This window comes from Vicugna pacos, chromosome 24 (genome assembly GCF_048564905.1).
Source record: "Vicugna pacos chromosome 24, VicPac4, whole genome shotgun sequence".
NCBI lineage: Eukaryota > Metazoa > Chordata > Mammalia > Artiodactyla > Camelidae > Vicugna > Vicugna pacos.
In genome coordinates this window covers 12017743-12040318 of record NC_133010.1, presented here as the reverse complement: position 1 = coordinate 12040318, position 22576 = coordinate 12017743, and the positions used below count along the sequence as shown (strand labels likewise).

The window sequence follows — 22576 nt, the reverse complement described above, 5'->3', positions numbered from 1 at the left end:
AGGAGATGTACCTGTGAAGATGATCAGCAGACAGGTGTACATACAGTCTAGCGATCAGGAGGGAGGTCTGGATTGGACAGAAGAAGGGGTTCGATTACCGAGGGAAGCTGAGAACAGGAGAGTGAAGCAAGGACCAGGAGACAGTCCATCTTTGAGGAGCTGGTTGAGGAAGAGATGGAGGAGGAAACTGCTGGAAAAACAAGAGGAAAAGCAGAAGAGAGGGTAGCCTAGGCAACAGGAGAGGAAAGACCCTTTAGGAAGAAAAAAAAAAAGGTGTCAGGGTAGGTCAAGCTGATTAAGTACTATAAAGCCTAGATTTGGGGATTTTGATGCTGTAAGCAATTTCAGAATTTAGGAAGCTGGTTTTCAGTGTATTAAAAAATGGTAGAAAGCTTGACAAACTTTTAAAAATTTTTTCTGAGCAGTGTAAGTAAACCAATAAATAGGTTTCCCTTCCATCACCCCTGTTGATGAAAATGATAAATAAAATCAATAATAAGAATAGAAAAGAGTTTTATTTGAGCCAAACTGAGGATGAGCCCAGAAGCCCGCTTCCCAGATGATTCTGAGAAACTGCTCCAGAGAAGCAGGGTTTTCAGCAGTTTTATATCTTGTCAGAACAAAGAACATTAAACAGCTCAGAGTTACATTTCTTCAAGGTTTCAAAACGAAAAAGAAACGACTGGCACATGAACAGTGAGTCAGTGTGGCCTTGGCACCTGGGAAGAGGGTCTTATCATCAAAGGAGGACCAGCGTTGGCGTCCCAGAAAGAGGGGCATTTAATCTTTTTTTTTTTAACGTTTTGTTATTGAGTTATAGTCATTTTACAATGTTGTGTCAAATTCCAGTGTACAGCACAATTTTTCAGTTACACATGAACATACATATATTCATTGTCACATTTTTTTTTGATGGGCATCAGTCTCTTTATTTAACAAAATGTCTTCTTTTTTTAACTTTTTTATTGATTTATAATCATTTTACAATGTTGTGTCAAATTCTAGTGTAGAGCACAATTTTTCAGCTATACATGAATATATATATAAATATATTCATTGTCAAAATTTTTCCTCTGTGAGCTACCACAAGATCTTGTATATATTTCCCTGTGCTATACAGTATAATCTGGTTTATCTATTCTACATATGCCTGTCAGTATCTACAAATTTTGAACTCCCAGTCTGTCCCTTTCCACCCCCTCCACCTTGGCAACCACAAGTTTGTATTCTATGTCTATGAGTCTGTTTCTGTTTTGTATTTATGTTCTGTTTTTTTTTTTTAATTCCACATATGAGCGATCTCATATGGTATTTTTCTGTCTCTTTCTGGCTTACTACACTTAGAATGACATTCTCTAGGAGCATCCATGCTGCTGCAAATGGCATTATGTTGTCGGTTTTTTATGGCTGAATAGTGAGGGGCATTTAATCTTAATTTTGAACATGGACAGTCTTTACTTCTGGCCAGTGTGCCCTTTTCTTTAATAATTAAATCAGAGCTACTATGTATGTTTGATAGGCCACAAACAGCCTTTTTAGTTAGCACCCAATTCAAGTGAACTCATGAATGAGCCAGAATGACTCCCCTCTATCTCAATATGTGAACATTGCTTTTATCACCCACAATGTGCATGTGTCAGAGGAAGGGTTTTAAAAAATTCTGTGTGAGGACACACATCTGTGACCTCTTTTCTTTGATCAGAGAGACAGACTGGACAAGTGGTCCTGCCTTGTTGGAGTGGCTATGCTGTCCCTGCTAAGGCGGGGCTTCTAATCACGTCCACGATGGGAGAACACGGTTCCCAGACCACGGTTCTGACTCTGTCCTCCAGGTGAAAGAATATCCTCTGGGCATCCCACTGAGTCGACTGTGACAGCAGTCAGGAATCCGTAACATGGACCCAGAGACCTTCCATTGAGTCGTGTGAAATGTATTAAGAAGGAAAGGATGATTCAATTTCAGAGATTTATAGCCACCTTATAATTTGATTCCATCATCAGCTTTTTCCTTTGCAGCGGCACTTACTGTTAAGTGAAGTTTGGTTTTTTTTTAAATTAATAACTGAAATACCCTGATAGCTACAATCTCATCTGTTATGAGGACACTGAATGAACTCTTCTGTCGCCTGTGGTCACTGTACTGCAAATTTGGCCTTTTCAACTCTGGGTTGGGAAACAGCGGGACATTGCAGTTTCTGTTTGTAATTTATATTCCCTCACAACATTCTTGAAGTAGTAACAATAGTAATTACATTTTAGTTCATCTGTGTCAACTGATTTTTTTTTAAAAATCAAGGAAAGTAAGTTTGGCCATTTTGGACATTATTTGTTTATTTATTGTTTATATTATCATTTTTTAATTGAAGTACAGTCAGTTACAGTGTGTCAATTTCTGGTGTGCAGCACAATGTCCCAGTCATGCATATACATACATATATTTGTTTTCATATTCTTTTTCATGAAAGGTTCTTACCAGATATTGAATATAGTTCCCTGTGCTACATAGAAGAGATTTGGGTTTTTTAAATCTATTTTTATATATAGTGGCTAACGTTTGCAAATCTGGACATTGTTATTTTAAATGATAACAATGATCGGCTGGTTTTGAATCATTTTTCTCTGCTTTATGAGCTGAGGTGAGGGCAAGTGTGTTCATTTCTTTCACATGCAGATGATATAAGTATTTGTCTTTCTCTGTCTGACTTATTTGACTAGACTAAACATAATATTTTCTAGGTCCATCCACATGGCTGCAAATGGCAGAATTTCGTTCTTTTTCGTGGCTGAATAGTATTCTATTGTATACATAAACCACATCTTCTTTATCCACAGTGATTTTTAAATACATGTTACAGTGTTACTGGCCACCCAGGCTGTTAATTGGTTTATAACATAATAAGTTTCATGTGTACAATATTATATTTCAACTTCTGTATACACTAGAGTGTGCTTACCACCAAAGTTTAGTTTCTACCCACAATTAAGACATGATCCTAAGGCTTCTTTGGCACAGCATAGAAAAATCCAGCAGTGTATTTTCTATTCTTTTAGCATTTATATTCACAAACTACATATGTGTATCTAATTAGAATTTAATAAGCCTTTCACCCAAGAGAGGATTCTGATCTCTGTAAAGCTTTTATCCTTGCCCTACTTATAATGTCATTATCAAGTTCTTTATTCTGCAGGTTTATTTTTTTTAAAGATACAATTATACGTTATTTTCCTGCATGTTACAATTATGTAGTTTTCTTTACATGAATATTGCTTTTGGGAGAAAATGCTCTTTGAAATTATGAGGAAAATGAAAGTATTGTTTCTGTAGAAATAGGAATAGTCTATATGAGCAATAGACTGGAAAAAGAGGCACGTTCAACATGAATCTGAGGCTTTGTTGTTCACACTAAATGAAGGGTAATTTTCAAAACATAAGGCGAAAAAAATGGAATATGGGGTTTCATAGTTTATCAGAAGTCTAACATTTTTACTGCCAGTAATTCAGCATAGTGTGTTCTAGAACCACACTCTACACTGCAGTGTGTGTGTGTGTGTGTGTGTGTTGGGGCAGGGTTGGGGGTGGTGTGCAGGGGACTGAATCAGTCTCACATGTGCCACATCTGGACCTGGGCTTTGCTACGGCTTTGCTTACAAACTCAGCTCGCTGTTAGCTTTAGGCGTATTGAGGAAGGAAACAGGACTTTCCCTTTAGCTAGACTGAGCTTGGCAATGCTGCAGCAATGTCTTCATGCCCAGCCTAACACCCAGCATTTCTGAACCAAAGGAAATCTCCCCCTGCTCTACACTCCAGCTCCCAACTGTCCAGGCTTGAAGACATATTTCTCCACCATGTTGCCCTGACCCCCAGCCACAGGAGAGCTGCTGCAGTGAAGAGACTGAAGACCTTGTGCACCTTGAGGGGATCTTTGTCAGCTCTCCTGCCCTGCCCAGCCTCTCTTAGCCACCCCTAAACACTCAATGGACGCCTGCAGGAAAGAGTTGGCAGTCAGATACAGAGTCTGTCTGTGGTTGCGGTGCCTCGGGATTCTAACTTATGATACCTGCCCTTTTGCACCTGTTAAAATTTTGCTAATGGCTGGGTTACTTGTCCTTATACCCCTCTCCTCCCCCCTCCCGTGTGGTGAGGGTGTTCCTCCTCTCACTGTGTCCTCCTCAGAAGTGGTAAAGCTGTAGATTCTTCTCTCCAAGGGTTAATCTCATTTTGAAAATTAATTTATCTAAGTTACTTTGGGTCTTCAGTTCTTTGGTGGGTTATTTCATACCTACTGCATTCACCTCCCCACAAACAACCACCCTTAAGTGTTTAAGGTGTGTGTACCGGAAGCTTGTCCACCTTGGGAAGGCAGACCTGGAAGCAGTTTCAAGGCAGGGAACTCCAGAGTCCCAAGTACCCAGCATACGTTGTAGAAGGGAGTTACTGGTTCTTCTTCTAACTCATAGCTGAGTAGGGAAGGACACAGGCCAAGGAGGACCAGGAGGTCCAGCGCAGGGCCTTCCCTGCTCTCTTGGCTAGGTCTGAGTCAGTACTGATGATAACATAGTGTTTTGGAGATAGGTGGGAAAACTTCATAAAGAGAAGGCAAATGTAGAGGGGAAAATAAAAGATGCTAAAGATGACCTATGACTCTGCCCAGGGCCAACTCTTAGAGCTATAGAAATAGAATACAGACATCTTCTCTCTAAGAGTAGAGGTGGCTTCAATATTGCTGGGATAGTCTTGAAGAAATAGGGTACAGCACATCTTCTAGAAAGCTAATCTCTCCAGACTGACACATTATAAGAAACAGAACTAATGTAAAAGCTTACCTCAATTAATAAAATACACAAACTTGGCCTACCTGAGAATGACTATGACAACTCAAAGGGGAAATGACTTCACTATCAGATTTTACGTTGCCCTCCAACCAAAAGCAAGCACGGAATGACTGCTGAGATAAACTTAAGATAATTTACTTGTCTTGACTGGGTTAGGATTTAATTGATAGTTTAGGCAGAACTTCAGTTGCAAAAGAAACTTATATTCACTTTTTAAGGTACATAGTTTTTACATATGAAGGAATTATTTATAATTATAGGTGTTCCTATATTTAATTACATGATGGAAGTTTTAATGTAAGGAACTACAACCAACTTCAGAATAAAAAGATAACTTTAATTAAAAGTTATTCTTCACTGTGTCTGATACAGATAATTGTATGCTTTTCTGGGATTTAGCTTTCATTGTAGCCTAAGATATACTTGTAGAAAAATATGAAATATTATGCCTCCCCACACACACGCACAAATGCTGAATTTGTTGGGATCATCTTGGAGAGAGGTTGGAGGATGTGTTTCCTTTTTGAAGCAGTGCTGAGGAGTGAAGGCAGAGAATTATAGTGAATATGGTGGGTGGAACATGTACTTAATCCCACCCTCTCCCTCCCAAAGAAACCCTATATTAAGAGTAAACAAAAATACTCACTAGAATAAAGAAAAGGGAGTGCATAGAACAGCAGAGAGCTATGGACATATTTGGAAAAATGGGAAGGGAATGGCCGAGTGGTCCTTGATTTAGCTGGGCAAAGATGTGGAAACCTGGGTGCCTGCAGAGGAGATGCCAACGAGATGGAAATGGAGACTCCCTAGAGAATCCTCGAAAGGTTCAAGGACGGGAAGCACAAGGAAGCTGGAGGTGAGAAGTGGAACTGAAAACACGGCTTGGTTGAAAGTCTTCCAGCGAGTAATTGGACCCCAGAGTCGCCTCCTTCACCCTGTGCAGCCTGGCAGCCACCTCTCCCTCACGTTGCAGGAGACACGGCGGGAGGGGGCGTCGCTCTCCGGAGGGACTTAGCTAGACAGGCTGCAGACTCAGCAGTGTGGAAACAGTGGCAGGTGCGGGTGAGGTGTAACAGTGAAGTCTGGTAGATGAAGTGGAAATCTGCGTGTTGAATCGTGATAAACTTCCCTCGATTTCAAGCCTTCTTACCCAGTTTTGCTCCCAGGATCCTGGTAATCAGGGTTGTCCCTCGCAGGCAGAACATTGGAGGTCTCTAGAAGATCTGACTACCCATAGGGGGAGAAATCTAGTTACCCTCAAGGATGTGTCAGGGAAGTCACAGCTTTGTCTAGTCCTAACGCCCATAACGCAGTGGCTGAGTGGCTAGTTAAGGAACCTGAGAAGTGGCAGAAAATTTCTAACGTAAAACATACCAAAACAAACAAACAATTGAAAGAAACAAAGATTGCAGGATAGAGGTGAAAGCTTTAAAAAAAAATCCTGAAATGTATGTACTCGATATTAGAAAAGGAATTATATCCATGCAACAAAACATGGTGTTATGAAAGAGAAACAGTTAAAAGACAAACAGTATTCTTAGAGACTAAACATCTGTTAGCAGAAATGAAATATCCAACAAGAGAGAGATGAGGAACTATTTTAGGGAGGAAGTGGTAGAAAGAAGATGAATAGAAAAGATAATAAAATGAGATTAGTCTGAAAGGTCCAACATTAACTGGAAGGAGGTTAGTTTTAGAATGAAAGGACAGAGGAAACAGGGCTCAGAAATTACACAAAAATATAATAAAATTTCCCTAGACTTAGAGATGATGAGTAAAAAAGTCCCTTGAGAATCAAACACAATGAGGGGGAAGGAGGACCCCACCAAAGTATGCTGCCATGGGCTCTTAGAACATCAGGAATAAAGAAGAAATCATATTTGGATGAGGGAACAGAATGACTTCTCAATAACAGCCCTAGGATCTACAAGTCAGGTGAAGAAATTCCTTGAAATTTTTAAGTAAAAGTATTTCTAAATAATGAACTCTAGTCAAGCTACTGATTAATGAAAGAAGAGAGTAAGAATATTTTCATGCATTCAAGTTCTCCAAAACTTTGTCTGTCCTGAGCATCTTTCTCAGGAAGCGGTTGGAGTTTATGCTACCCCACCCACCCAGGGGGGAGTCCATCAGGAAGAAGAGAACAAAGAATCCAGCAAAGAGGCTCAACACCGCAGAGAAGCAAAAGCCAGTCTCAGGATGACAGCTCAGAAGCACTATTGCTACAAAAAGGACCAGTGCTGGGGCAGGGAGGGGGATGCTGAAAAAATAATTGATATATTTGCCTATATTAAGAAGAATGTTGCATGTCTATCGGAGAGTTTGGGGGGAAAATGTAATAATGGCAGATAGAAAATTAAGCAAACTAAAACATGACACAACTACCAATGGCAAGAAAAAGAAAACTGTATAAAAGAAAGGAAATGGATCATATATCCCATGTGGTTTACATGTAAACGATACATGCACGTGGCCAAAACAATGTAAACATTGGTTAGTGCTTCATCTAAAATCGTTGTGTAATTAAACTGCATGGATTAAGGGAAGAAGAGTGTGTATGTATGTGTGTGTGTGTGTAAGAAAGAGGGAGAGAGATTTAGAGCACACGTGCTGGAGGAAGTGTGTGTAAGAACTACATTCTCATCTTCCATAGTAGAAGGACAGTAGATAATATCGACATTTGAAAAATAAAAAAAATAGGTGTATACGAGAGCATCATTTAGAAATATCGGATAATCGTCATAATGAATAGTTGCAAGTTGAAGGCGTTGGTCTCTGGGATTCAAGTGGAAGGAGCGGCAGGGTTGGGATGGGACATCCTTTTAAGCTCTGTCATTCTATATGGCTTTTAAAAATACGTGCATACCTTTTTTTTAATATATAAAAGTTACACTTTTAAAATAAACTGAATGCAGTGAGTTCTAGAGCTCAGCGGTGTTCAAGCTGAGCCTCCCAGATGCCTGGAGGTTTCTTCAGGGACTGCATATGGGAGAGGGAGCTGGGGAGGGGGTCCTGAGCTTCTGCTAAAGCTGTGCAACGTCATGGTCAAGTTTCAGTGAACTCTTTCCTTTGAACAAAGGATTCCATAGCAAAACAACAATGACAACAACCAACAGGTTTGAAAAGCCCTGATTAGCCACATGCTCATCTGGAGAAAATCTGCTCCCGAATGAATTAGCTGAATACAGTCATCGCCAGGCTCCTTCCGGGTTGCCCATCACCTTTCCTGTTCCTTTACCTCGTCCAGTACAATTGTCCTATTTCCAACTCTGGATAAATCTCAAGAAACTTGGCGTAGAACCAGTTTGTTTGGGTTTCCAGTAAGGACTGGATGGTTGATGATGAAAATGTACACAGGTTTGAAGTGATGACATTAAAAGCCTTTTCACTTTTCTCCCAAACCAAATTGCATCCTCACCTCTTAAGAGGCATCAAATGTGGAAAATGCTGCCGGAGCTCAAATAAGTGTTGTAATAGCAGGACTCTGTGTGTCCCTAGGAGGAGGTTAGGTGTTCTAGTTTTGCCTAGTGATTGATATAGTTATGATTGTGCTCAAATTAGGGTTGAGTTTAGTCCCATAAGGAAAACTACCCCTCCCCCGGCTTAAAGGAAAAGATCCAAATAAAATCGCGACTGTTAATACTGAGGATAGTCCCTATCTTTTCTATGTGTGGAGTATTGACTGTTCCCTGGGCTACAGACCCTTTCAAAAACAAAATATCCTTAACTCGGTGAGTTTAATTTAGGGAAAAATCAAATGCTGAAACAGATACTCCCGAGAAAGCTATTCCCTCATCAACCAATCTCTCTCTCTCTCACCCTCCCACCACCCCCGCCACATACACACAGTTTGAAGTGTTGTACCTCTTCTGTGGGCATCCACTATTTCTAAGTCTAAAATAACTAAGAGCTTCTTTGCCTGAAAGAGAAAGAAAAATACCATATGATGTCACTTATATATGTAGAACCTTAAAAAAGGACACGAACTTATTTACAAGACAGAGACAGACTCACAGACATAGAAAACAAGCTTACGGTTACCAGGAGGAAAGGGGATGGGGAGGGATAAACTGGGAATTTGAGATTTAAAGATACAGACTACTATATATAAAATAGATAAACAACACAATTCTACTATATAGCACAGGGAACTATATTCAAGACCCTGTAATAGCCTGTAATGAAAAAGAATATGAAAAGGAACACACACACACACATATGTTTAACTGAATCACTATGCTATATACCATTGTAAATCAGCTATATGTCAATAAAAAAGAAAAATAACTACATACAATTTTATATAAAGTTTACATTAAATATAACATATAAAATGTATGCACTCATTTTATGTATTTTATATATTCCTATTTTACATGTATATCTCATTTAAGTTGACAACATTTTGACGTATGTAGTAGTATTCCCATTGCAGAGATGAGGAAACAGTGCCCCAGGTTGCATGGCTGACTGGTGGTAAACACAAAAAGAAATCTATATTTTCTAACATTCTACTTGGGCCAAACACCCCTTAATTAATCAAAGACTAATTTTTATTAAAAGCATGCATAGTACATAAAAAAAAAATCTCAGATTGCATATATAGGATGACCAGCTAGTCCTGGTTTGCCTGGGACTTTCCTGGTTTTAGCACTGAAAATCCTGCCTGCAGGGAAACCCCTCAGTGCCATTCAAACCGGGGTGTTTGGTCACTTTACAGACAGTACTCGGCCTAAGAGGCTTTCATGGGAACTGAGAGAGAGAGACAAGAAATGCAAGTAGAGGAAAGTGATCGAGATGGTTTATGGAGACAAGGGTGAAGATGATTTCTCACCCATATCAAAGAAAATCGGTCTTAGCAACCACAGCAATACGACAGAACAATTACCACAACTTGACAAAAAGTTTCCTATAAATAAATAAATACATCTGTAGCTTCGCGATCCATGTCAATATCATGAAGGGTCCAAAAGACACCCAAACTGGACACTGCCAAATCTTGAAACGTGAAGCATCCCATGAGAAGCAATCACCAAACACACAGCCAGACGTCCTAGGACCAGTCGTCCTCATCCCCCCCTTACACCTTGCTGTCCTCAAGAGTCTGCTGCGTCCAAGGTGCTGCTCCCAGTCTGGGTTACAGCCTGGTCCCTGCTTCTGCTGGGCCAGATTCTATTCCCAGATCCATTCCCTTGTTCTCACTAGTGCCTTCAAGATCACTCTTTTTCTTGCATGTTTCTCTCCAGGCCCTTTCTTCGCATCAACAGAAGCCCCTTTAAGCTTCTTCTGGGCCTCTTTCCCCATTGGAGAGCCTCCCACTTCCCTTCCGCTCCTCTCCCAACCCACCTGCCTTTCCAGAGACTCAGAGAATGAGAGAGAGATGCCTCCTCAAAGATGAGGAGAGAGAAGGAATGAGGACAGACTGCATGTATTCTTATTTGAGTATTTTTGGGAGTGTGTATATGTGTGGACCCATAAATCATTTAACTAGGATTCCTTCTGGCCTTTACCTTTCTTCCTAGTGCCCACAGGTGTTCTCAGATAGTTAAAATCAGGGGGCATGTACGTTTATATGCTATGATTGTTAATCCATATCTTTCTGTTGTCTTCAAAATTATCATTGTTCCCAGTTATCCTCCACCAAACATGAAATTATAATTAGTATATTTATACATATGGCCCCTTTTCATAACTAGGGATATTTTCATACCCTTGGCATTCAAACTGAGTGCCTGTTTCATCCCATTTTGAAATTGATTGGCATTTAATAAGATTATACATAGCATGCTGCTTGGGTTTTTATATTCTAAGAAAGATTTTTTTAAATTGAAGTATAGTCAGTTTACAATGTTGTGTTACTTTCTGGTGTACAGTATGGTGATTCAGATATATATATATATATATATATATATATATATATATATATATATATATATATATTCCTTTTCCTATTCTTTTCCATTATAGGCTGTTACAGGATACTGAACATAGTTCCCTGTGCTGTACACTAGGACCTTGTTGTTTACCTCAAGTTGCTGTTTTGGATCCATTCCATATCTGTTGTTAGAGTCACTGTATATATAGTTTTTCTGCTTTTTCTTGGGCAGTGTCTGTTTTAATTTCTTTTCAAACAACTACTACTTGGATTTATTCATTTCTTCCATAGGAACAAAACCCACTATTTATACACCCCCCCAAAAAAAAAAACAAACTCACTTTTATATAAAGAGTGTCTTAGTCCATTCAGGCTGCTATAACAGTATACCGTAGACTGAGTGGCTTATAAATAACAAATTTATTTCTCACAGTCTGAAGGCTGGAAGTCAAAAATCAAGATGCCAGCAGATTTGGTGCCTGCTTCCTGGCTCATAGAGGGCCGTCTTGTTTGCTGTGTCCTCTCACGGTGGAAGGAACAAAGACGCTCCCTGGGGCCTCTGATAAGGGCACTAGTCCCATTCATGAGGGCTCCACCTTCATGATCTAGGCCTCTCCTAAAGGCCGCTCCTCCTAATACCATCACATGAGAGATTGGGTTTCAGTATGAATTTGGGGGGGGGGGCACAAATACTCAGTCTATAGCAAATAGTGTATAATTTAAAAAAAATAATGATATGGAAAAGACACACAAAAAAAATCATCCACAAAACTATCACCATGAGAATAGAGCCTCTGTCCGTGTCTTCGGGACGCCAGGGAGGAAAAGGTACCAATGACCGGACACTTCACGCAGGGGGATGCCTGACAGATCAGCTCTTAAGACCTGAATTTGAACACCTTGTTTACCCGGCAAGGAGCCTGCTACCAGCATTTGCCATCCACAGAACTGTGCTAAGACAGTCTATTTCTGGAGAATGGAGCAGAGATTAACTGCTCGCTCGTGATAAATCAAGGGTATTTGATTTGCCTGTTACATGCCCAGTTTTCTTTGGAAGCAAGCCCTGGAAGCTATTTTTCTGATCAAACCCTAACTCTCCTGTTAGTGCTTATGAAGGAGAAAAATAACATTTACTCATGATAAAGACTGAGTTCTAGCCATTATAAATCTTATCAATTGCCTTGTGAAGGTTAGGGGGGGAAAAAAGAAGAAAAAAAATTCCCATGTGCTCACTTAACCTTGGGTTTGGACTAATGCTGTCACTACCCTTGCAGAATGTTCTGGAATTTCAGGGATCGAAACAGATGAAAATATCAAAGGTGATGAAGTTGGAAACCTATGGAGATATGTGACTGATGACTGTTGTACTCTTAAGGAATGGCGAGTGACAATCCAATGAAGAAAACTGTTTTAGTTTACTAGTTAATATGAAATATTAGGAGGGCCTAATGTTTCCTTTTTTCTTTATTCCCTCAGAAGCCAGCAAGATCAACAGAAATAATCTTAGCAGACTATGCCAAGTTGGTATTTAGAGTCATTCACTCACACAGACACGAAACGCATAATGATCTTTTTTTTTTTTTGCTTCAGTAGAGGTGCTCAGTGCCTAATATACCCTCCATATAATCTTTTGATTGATGGCTTGAAAAGAGATATAATCTTCTCCCCCAAATCATTCAGACAAATGCAAGATATATTATCTAAAATGTGAGCCAATGTCTAACCATTTTCCTTGGGTTAAAATGTACACTTTTACATAAGCAGTTTCAACAAACATCTCCTGAGTGTCGGTCACATATAAATGTTCACTCAAAGGTACCACGGAAGTAAGTAGTGAGACCGAATGTGAACCAGATGGCCTGCCGCCAACTCTGTCCACTCTTCTTAGCTCACATGTGTTTTGACACCATCCATTAGTCTCGGGGAGGAGTGTTTTGACAGAGGGAAGAAGAACCACAAAGACAGGGCTGCGTGCTCTCTGGGTGAGTGGTTTGTTCTCTTTATTTCTGAAGGCATTCGGATGCCTTTATCTATCATTATGACATAGAACTTGAAATTTCCCTTAGTTAATTGGCTTTTGGAAGAAGAGTAAGGGAAGTTTCTTTCTCCTCTCCCTCCTTCTTATAACCTTTTTGTTTTTTTTTTCAAGGACATCCAGTAACAGGCAAAAGAGTGAGCAGGTTGGTAGCATGCCCATCTATCTGGGGCATCAAAATAGCCTGAAATAAATTAGTAATGTGATGCTAGGTTATCAAGTGTTCACTCACGGTTCCCTAAAATGGTCTTGTTCAGATGTGGTAAAAGATCACCTCCAGCAGAAAATGTCAAACCCACCACAAACAAACAAAGAGCAAGCTTTCTTTTTGGAGTTAGCCTTCTGCTGTTGGATAATTTTGAGACGGCTGCACAAGTTGCAAGGAGCAGCTGCGCCCACACCACCGCCCTGAGCCCAGCCAGCTGACGCTGGCCTCGAGTCGGCCTCCACTGCCAGAGGAGATCTGGAAACCCCAAGGTGCCTGGGGTTGTGGTGGGTCTGACTGCCGAAATTACAGACCCTCTGTCAGGGTTATCAAGAAGGTGTCTGATCCATCACATTGCACAAAGTACATTCACAATTTTGAACAAGGAGAGGCAAGTTATTTTCTGCAGCGGCAGATCTGACCCCAGTAACCACTACATCAATATTAAACACAACTTTATGAGTAGTGATTTGAAGGGACTGCACATTATTCATTCTGGCCAGATCCTATTGGAGGAAATATATTTTCCCCTCATTTCCATTCACTCGGTTTTTCTTTGTTTGGACATGGGTGTGGAGGTGTATTATATATGCCCCCCGCCACACGCACACACACACACTTTCCCTCCCAGTCCTTACCAAAGTTTGCAAGACAGTTCTGGAAAAGATTTGCCAGGGAGATCAAAGTGTTTCCTGCACCCTCTCCTCCTGCTGTCTGCAATGTAAAACAAAGGACACCTGAATCAGTTTCTTCACAATTCCTATGAGCAAGGTTTTCTCTAGCAGCAAAGCCACAGAATGAACAGTTGCCTCTAGAATACTGTCAAGCAGGCAGCGTGACTGTTTCTTCCCGTAATGGGTCCCCACTCATTTGCTAATAAGGAAATTCAGCTGTTAACAAAAGAGTTGCCATTTCACTTTCTTTTTTTTCCCCCGCATCTATGGCCATTTGGGGTAAAATTGTATGTGAACATTAAAACTTAAACGTGATGCAACAAGAAAAATCTTTGTAATGCCTCCCAAATATTTGCCCCGTTTCTCCACAAAGTTAAGAAAACACAAAATCAGGAAACTTACTTGTTTTTGTATTATGTATACCTGGGAAGTTTTTTTCCTGCTGAGTAACAGAACAAAACTTGAGCTGCCTCGCTTTCTGCTTCCAGGAATGCCAATCAGAGAACATTCTTTTTCAGACAGCCAAGTTTGGAAGTCAGTTGGTTTCTGGCAGCAAGCAGGGGGAGGGGATGGTGGTGGGGAGAGCACAGCGAGTCCTCCTCCTTGGGCTGGTCTTCAGCTCCCAAGTGTTTCCGTAATAGCCATCAATGAAAGCATCTCCTTTTACCCAAGCGGAGACAGGTAAAGAGACAGCTGAATAAATCAGCATTAGCTGTAACAGCGGAAGCTCAGCCGGAGCATGGGGGTGGGGGGTGGAGGGCGGGCGTTTGACAGGCTGCCATTGGTGAGTTTACCAAAGGCGTCTGCCAGTGGGACTTGAGTGGAATGTGAAACCAAATCATTTTCAAGTTAAAGATAGACACTGTACACACCAGGATCCAGAAGCTGGATTTTAAACTCGCGCCTCTCCCCAGCATTTCAGAGTCCTGTTGCCATCTCTGTAATTAACCGTTTGGTTGAGGTTTCTTCTTTAAGTGAATGTGCTAAGAATTCGTATACGTTCGGGATGTGCTGGAGTTAAAAGGATTTGAGAGATCGTGGTGTGCGTACGCTAGGGTAAGTGAAAAGATTGGTGTCAGGCACGTTGCTCCTCTGGGAAGCTTCATGTTGAGTTTTTCTTTTTTATGGGTGCGAGTGAAAATGTGAGAGTGCAGATTTCCCAGCGTTGGAACTTGCTTTACCTTTCTTGAGATAGTTGGCATTTTACAGTTTGTGAAGTAGAAAGAAACAAAGTATTTCAGATAGTTGGAGCTTGACCTTGTAACTTCAGTTTTGCTTTATTTACCCTTACTTACTTTCTTCTCTATTAACTCTCTTAAACACCCGGCGTTTCTTGAATTACAATGTTGGTAGTTAAATGTCACAACACTGACTAAGTGTTCCTAAGTCCGGGATGCCATTGGATGTGACTGTTTTATCAGGAGATAAGAGTTATTTCCCTCGCTTGGCACTATGGCTGTTTTTAATTAAAAAAAATGAGAAAAGAAAATAATAAAAGAAGGGGGGAAAGAGGTGGTGTGAAGTGCATTAAGGAGCCTTTAGAAGATATCCTATTTTTTAGAAAAAAATAAATGAGAAAAATAGGCAATTTTCCATTGAAGAGAACAGTTTATTAATAGAAGTTATTTTTTGGTGTCGCCTCATTAATTCCAAGCAGGTTCTCCTCCTCCAAAAAAAGCTGATACTTGCTAAGCAAATAGAGGCGTTCTGATTATACAGAGCTTGAGGGTGCGGGACGGAAAGTTGTCTGATTTGCTCCTGCCTCGCTGGGTGTTAAGGATTTCAGAACTCTTTTTTTTCAAAGGAAGAATGACAAACTTTAATCCTCTTCATGTTTTGACCATGTATAGGTTTGGTTTCTTGTTTTGTCCAGTGACCTCTCGGCTCTCATAGAGACAGCTTTTCCAAACTTGCAGAGTGTTCCTTCTGAATAAATACTGTCCATAATAGTCACAGAGTCCATGGACTGAACTGCAAATTCTACTTTATATGGGATAAATAAACGTGCTGACGTTCTTATTACAGAGTGTGGGGCTGAACAGTTGTTGCATGTAACTGGCCAGGTTTCGTTCTGTCAAATAGACCGGAATCTAGTGAACTAAGCTGGCTGACCTGCGTACAAACAGTGAATGACTTACTATGAACCTTTCCTTCAACTTTGGTAAGGATAAATAAGGGACCGTATTACTCTGATACCGTGAAAAATGAGAGAGGCACTTGTTCTTACAATCATTTCGTTAGATCACAGTTAACCTTCCCTAATCCTCATAATTAACCCATTAGGTTGTAAGAGTCGCAGGTAAGTTTCACTTCTCCGCGAGCAGATGGTACCTTTGTACATTTTCCCTGGTGACATTGGACGTGTGTCCTCCCTGCCTTACCCAGCTCTGTCCTGGACTGTTGGCAAGAGGATTGAGCCTGGCAGGAATCGTAGGTGTCTCCCAAGAAATTTGTGAGGGCACGCACACGTGTGTGTGTGAGCACCGTACACATAAGGACACACAAACGTGTAAACTTACCTTGTACTTAACTAATATATTTCTGATTGAATTATGCACATAAGTAAAATTATGTTAGGCTTATCAGTGTGGGGTTTTGTTTTTGTTTCCAGTGTGTCAAAAGAAGACCCCTCCCTCAAAAAAACACTAAATTTAAAATTCTAAAGTGTAAGAATTTTGAACTTAAGTGGCCAAATAGTGTTGACAAGGGGGCCAATGAACATTTGTCTGCTCCTGTGACTCACTCACTGTTTCTAGTTCCCTGCTGACGTCACCAAGCTTGGATGTTATCTCTTCAAACGTAGCAAGTGAAGTCGTCTTATGATGTATGTCTGCTAATTCTCATCTCTCAAGAATTACTGAGATTTGTTCTTATAATTATTGTTCCTATCAGTTCTCACTCATGGTGTCTTGTTTGCTTGGTTGCTTGGCTACCTCTGACTCTCTGCTGGAAATGTATTTTTTTAAATTACTGGTAAGAATAAGTTGAGCGCTAGTGGTGATGATGGTTTCCTGCAAAGAGGGTCTGGGTTTGCTTCTGCCAGGCCCCTGGGGGCAATACCAGGCCAGAATCACCTTAGTCCAAGGGCAACACGGGTGCCAGAAGCTAGGCTGCAGGTCTGTGTGAGGCACAGCGGTTTACTGGGGGTTCACGCCTACCCCGAGGGAAGTGATGGCCTGCTGAGGTCCCAAGTGAAAGCTGGCTAGCGTGTTAAAGCTCTCATCTGACGGCCATGGGCCCTGTCGCTCCCACGAAGCTCGTAAGGCCACCTGGCGTCCAGCTGGTCTCCCAGACCTTTCGTTCCTGACACTCAGATGCCCACGAGCAAAACCTTTCAAAGACGGGCGTCTCTCTCTGAGTTCTGGTCTTCTGCTGAATTTCCGTGTCTTCACCATCTTGTTGGCTCTTTGTTGTTTTTACATTTTAAATATTTCCTGTTACCTCGGTGGGAATGTTGGTCCGAATTATCTCGTTGCTGTGACCAGAAATAGAAACTCACTCGTCTGCTTTTATGCTCGTTGTGTTGGTACTGCTCATTCTAGAGAGGCTCTCGGGCAGTCTGCTGAGGTGGCTCATGATCTCGGTCCATTTGTCTGATTTGGGGTTACGGTTGTGGCCTGATCTGTTTCGGCTTTTTGGAGGACTTTGCAAATGCAGGTTTCTGATTGGAAGAGCCCCGCATTCCAGCCTGATCTGAGCTGTCAACAATACTTAGCCGCCCTTTTATTTGTCCCTCTTGGGCCCCTCAGTCTCTCTAATCCACCCCCACGGCCGTCACTCTCAGCTGTTGACCTTGACTCTTCTCGCTTTCCCTTGGCCCGTATCCAGTATCACCACATTTGAAAAGTCATCGTAAATAAGTTCCCCGCTTTCCATTCTCTTTGCACCTTCAAGGCTTCATCCCCTCACTTGGCTGCTCCTATGGTCTCCCAGTTGTTCTTCTGTCCCCAGGTTCTACCCTCCAACATATCCCCCTACTGGGACCAGCACACCCGTCTTCTAAAAGTCGCAGACGTGAGTGGGTTATTCCCCCACTTAAAAATCTCTCGTGGCTCACCGTTCCCGTCAATATACATTCCTTAATATGTCTTACTGTGTCACAAAGCCGCAACCCGTGTCTCTAACATCACCGCCACAACCACTGATTACCTCCAACACGTTAGTCCCCCGTGATCGCTGCCTCCAGAGAAACCCACACACAGTCGTATGTCTGCTTGTCTTACCCACTAGTCTGTTGGTGGGGTTTTTTTGGGTTGTTTTTTTTTTTTTTCCCAGAATGCCCATTGTGGGCACAATTTTCTTTGTGGGCAAATCCCACTCCTCCTTCGAGATGGATCTCATACGTCACTTCCCCTGTCCATTCACTGTGTAGCTCACCCCCAGCTCTGGGCGGCCCTGACGGCCGGTGTTGTGTCTTACTCACGTTTATCTCAGTGACCATCACATAGAAACCATTTAATATATGTTTAAGGAGTGAACACACAACAATTTGGAAGGAGGTTTTCCTCAACCACTCCTTTCTGACTTTATTCTGTTTTATTCTAAACAGCGTATTCTTTTCACCTTAGGCTCTTTGTCTAGAATGGTGATCATTTGTCATCCTTGGTGTCAAGTAGAATCAGTTAAAAATGTTTCGTTATTGTTACTTTGGTGGTGGAGGGGGGAAGGTTATCTGTTTTCATTTTTGCCAAATGAGACTATATAACTTGATTGTGATGACAAAAGAGATGGTCAAAGTGTAAGTATGATAAATTAGCTGTGTATTATCAGAGAGATTCATAATCAGAAAGGAAGTCATCGAGTTGGAAAATAGACATGTTCCAACAAATCCAGCCCAGTATGCTAGACAGCACAAATGGAAGAAGTCAGGATGACACAACAAAATTAAAAGCATCTCACTGCACACAGCCTGAATCTGAACCATCAGACTGGTTCCGATGGTTGTTTGGCTTGTTTTCCGATCGCAGTGTGTGCTAGAAGGAAAGTGGTGGCTTGCTTACGGGATATGACACTGTGACCCTAAATCTTCAAGTCGGTTAAACTTTTTCCTTAAAAAATTTTAAGGCCTTAAAGTACAGAATTAATCTTTTTCCTATGCTGAGTTTAGAAAACTGCGTTTATTTGTTAAAAACTGAATAGAGTTGGTGGGAATCAGAGGAAGAGGAAATACAGCTTATTAATTCTAAGGATGTTTAACCAATTTCGTATTCCTCAGATCACTTATAAACTTTTCACACACATATTATATGCCTTTGATATACAAACTTCTGCGATTTAGAAAAAAATAAGAAACTTGGTTTATTTTTTTCCTTATATGGGGCTCTTTTACCTCCACAAAGACAAAAAGCCCTAATATGAATGGAGTTAAAATTTATCTTAAATTATTTTTGACTCTAATGTTCAAGTCATTGTTAAGATGAAAACACAGATTTCTCCATCACAAAATGTGAAAATAATATATATTAAAAAAACCCAAAATGTGACAATATAATATTATTGGCCTTTTTTTTACCTCATCAATCAAAGAAATTAAGACTAGCTCTTGAAAACTGGCTGATTTTAAATTGTAGCATCCAAGCAGCTGAGCTAATTTGTCTTATTAACTCAAGAAATCCCTACCAGGCTCATACCTTGTGCCTTACCTGTGCTTGCACTTGACCATGAAATTGAGATAGCCCCCTTCACTAGCCACTGACACTGAAATATGTTGTGTTAGAACAATGGAAATACAATTTGCAAATTTTCTCATTTATATTCTTATTTAATTTGTACTAATCTCCACACTTGTTAAAAAGTCACTTTGCCTTTCCTCAACGATTAGTGTTTTTCCTCTCAGAAAGCTAAATTTTAATTGTTCAGCAGATATTTTATTACAGAATATTTTAAAGAGACCTAAACAAATTTTTAAAGAAAAAGTTACGTAGAAAATGTATTTTTATCACATAGGAAGCTATGTTGTATCTGAACATAAAGTAAAAATGCATTTATTTGCATAAATAAAGCTGGACTTTGCATTCTTGCAAGATAAATATGGCATAAAGATGACTCAAGAGACACTCTGAGTCATGAAGGCTTTGTAAAGCTCTGTGTTTTGAAGACAGCAATAGAGTTATTTTTATTATTTTTCTTTCTTGGTCTCACTTGACTTTTGTACCCCATTCCTACATAGCACACATATTTCTGGGTGCTGAAAGAATGGATTTGCTGAATTAATCATAGTTTGTTGATATATATATTCAAGAATACAGATTCCTTTATTAATTTTATTAAAAGATGTAGATTCATTTTGAATGAAATGTGTCTTCTCATACATATGAACTTTCTAGTCTTAGTGGTTCATTCCTACACATTTGTAGAAACATATTTACTCACCAAGAGATGTTGTTTTTAACACCTCAGATAAGTGTAACGATTCTCTCCTAAAATGCATCCAATGTTTCATACTATTTTGTGGGTAAGAGACATATGTTGTTATTTTCTCTTCTATACGATAAAACTAAGATGCAGACATACGCAGTGCTCCAGATATACTACATGTGGTTTCCTGGGGGTGAAAAACAGCCCCTAAATCTCAGTGGCTTATAAAAACCAAGGTTTCCTTCCCACTCAGGCAAATTTTTCATCAGCCACGGGGTTGGAAGGCCCGTCTCCACATTGTTGCTTTCACCAGGAAATGACCCATGTTCCTTATGCTCACATTCCCTTGGCCAAAGCTTGCCACGTGATCACACCTGACTTCAGCTGGGTGAATAATACAGTTGTTCCACTTGCCTGGAGAGAGAAAGAGCAGGAATATTCATGAAGAGCTCTAATGAATTCCACAGTCATGGATGGTAGATGGCCCTAAACCTCCAGACCAACAGAGGTCTAGATTTAAACTCTTACATACCTGTGCACAGTATTTGGTCCATACTGATGCTACCTGCAAATTGATGCTAATGTCTCTGGTCTGTTTTCATCCTTTGACTCTCAGCTCCACTGAGCCGGTTTTGGCTCTCTAAATCTTGGCCATTTCTGGAGCATCTGTGACCTTTCCTTTCACAGCTTTTCTGGTCCTTGGGAACCTGGCATTTAACCTCTCCTCACATTTATCTCTCAGGGAGTTGTGCCCACGGACAGTTTTGGGAAAGGGAAAAGAGCCTCTGACAGGGGAATTTCCATACAGCGTAGAGAGAAGTTGTGAAACGTTACCACTTTCCCATCTCTAAGCAGTGACCACGTGTAGCAGAGAAATGGAGAACAAGTAACTGAATGTAATTCTAATCCCCAGCCCCCACTTCTAGGCGCAAAGAAAAGGACTAGGCTGAGGGGAAATGCCGCAGAGGAATGACCATCTGTATTATTGACATATAGTTGGTTTACAATGTTGTGTTAGTTTCAGGTGTACAGCATAGTGGTTCAATTATACATATATGTATTCTTTTTCATATTCTTTTCCATTATAGGCTATTACAAGGTACTGAATATAATTCCCTGTGCTCTACAGTAGGACCTTGTTGTTTATCTGTTTTATGTATAGTAGTTAGCATCTGCAAATCCAGAACTCCTAATTTATCCCTCCACCCCCACTCCCCACTAGTAACCATAAATTTGTTTTCTGTGTCTGTGAGTCTGACTCTGTTTTGTAAATAAGTTCATCTGTGTCCTTTTTTTTAGATTCCACATGTGAGTGATCTTATATGGTATTTTTCTTTCTCTTTTTGGTTTATTTCACTTGGTATGATGATCTCCAAGTCCATCCATGTTGCTGCACGTGGCATTATTTTATTCTTTTTTATGACCAAGTAGTATTCCTTTGTATAAATATACCACAACTTCTTTATCCAGTCATCTGTCAATGGACATTTAGGTTGTTTTCATGTCTTGGCTAGTGTAAACAGTGCCACTATGAACTTTGGGTTGCATGTATCTTTGAATTCAAGTTTCCTTTGGATATATGCCCAGGAGTGGGATTCCTAGATCATAGGGTAAGTCTATTTTCAGTTTTTTAAGGAATCTCCATACTGTTTTCTACAGTAGCTGCACCAAACTACATTCCCACCAGCAGTGTAGGAGGGTTCCCTTTCCTCCACACCCTCTCCAGCATTTATCATTTGTGGACTTTTTAATGATGGCCATTCTGCCTGGTGTAAGACGTTTGGAGTTTTGATTTGCATTTCTCTGATAATTAGTGAAAGTGAGCAAGAAATGCATAGTTTTGAACAGCATTTACATCACACTAATATTCTACTCTTGCTTTGCGTTTAGTTTAAGCATTAACAAGATAAAATGGGGATTCAGAGATTAATGAGACACTTAAAAGTTGAAAAATTATTAAGCCAATATTTTAAGGTCTTTTGGATTTTAATTTAACTCAGCAAACCCAATTTATGTTCTCTGGAGCAATAATTCTAGGAAATGCTGTATGAAAGAAAAAGAAAAAAGATGAGGGTCCTGGGTCAGATGAATTTGGGAAATACTGTATACCGTAGCACTCTCTTGGAGATTAAGGTGACCTTTGCATTAGAGACTCTTGAAATTTTACACTAAAGAGACGTGGTTGATTTTCTTTAACCCAGTGTTTCTTAAGCTAACTTGAATAGATGTGTGTGTGTGTGTGTGTGTATAATTTAAATATATATAATTTAAATATATAAACATATATATCAACATTATTATATATATCATTTTTAACATATACTTTAATACACTCGATAAATTCTGCATTAATATATCAACATTATTATATATATCATTTTTAACATATACTTTAATACACTCGATAAATTCTGCATTAAATCACTCCCAGTTGATTGTATTAGTAATTAAAAATGTGATGATGTAATATTTACCACATAGCTCATGTAATACTTTGAGAATGTAAAGCTGAGAATTATAAGGACTTTAAAAAATATCTTTACCTTTGGGTACTTTGTATTCTCTTCATAAGTGACACTGATTTTAAACACCAACAG

At 40.1% G+C, this 22576-nt stretch overlaps 1 protein-coding gene and 1 long non-coding RNA gene across 4 annotated transcripts in view; one reads left to right on the top strand and one right to left on the bottom strand.

The window, feature by feature from the left end:
* Nucleotides 1–5135: 5135 nt before the first annotated feature.
* Nucleotides 5136–14305, bottom strand: LOC116285355 (uncharacterized). Its single transcript, XR_012063847.1, has 5 exons — nucleotides 14025–14305; nucleotides 13587–13662; nucleotides 8698–8752; nucleotides 5984–6060; nucleotides 5136–5367 (listed from the first exon to the last, which is right to left on the bottom strand). It is a non-coding gene; the product is annotated as an uncharacterized lncRNA (long non-coding RNA).
* Nucleotides 14306–14499: 194 nt separating this feature from the next.
* Nucleotides 14500–22576, top strand: part of DTNA (dystrobrevin alpha) — a 214773-nt gene continuing 206696 nt past the window's right edge. For all 3 annotated transcript variants that reach the window (XM_072949026.1, XM_072949031.1, XM_072949033.1), the window contains exon 1: nucleotides 14500–14678. The gene's annotated coding sequence lies outside the window, so the exon portion shown is untranslated. The remainder of the gene's footprint in view (nucleotides 14679–22576) is intronic.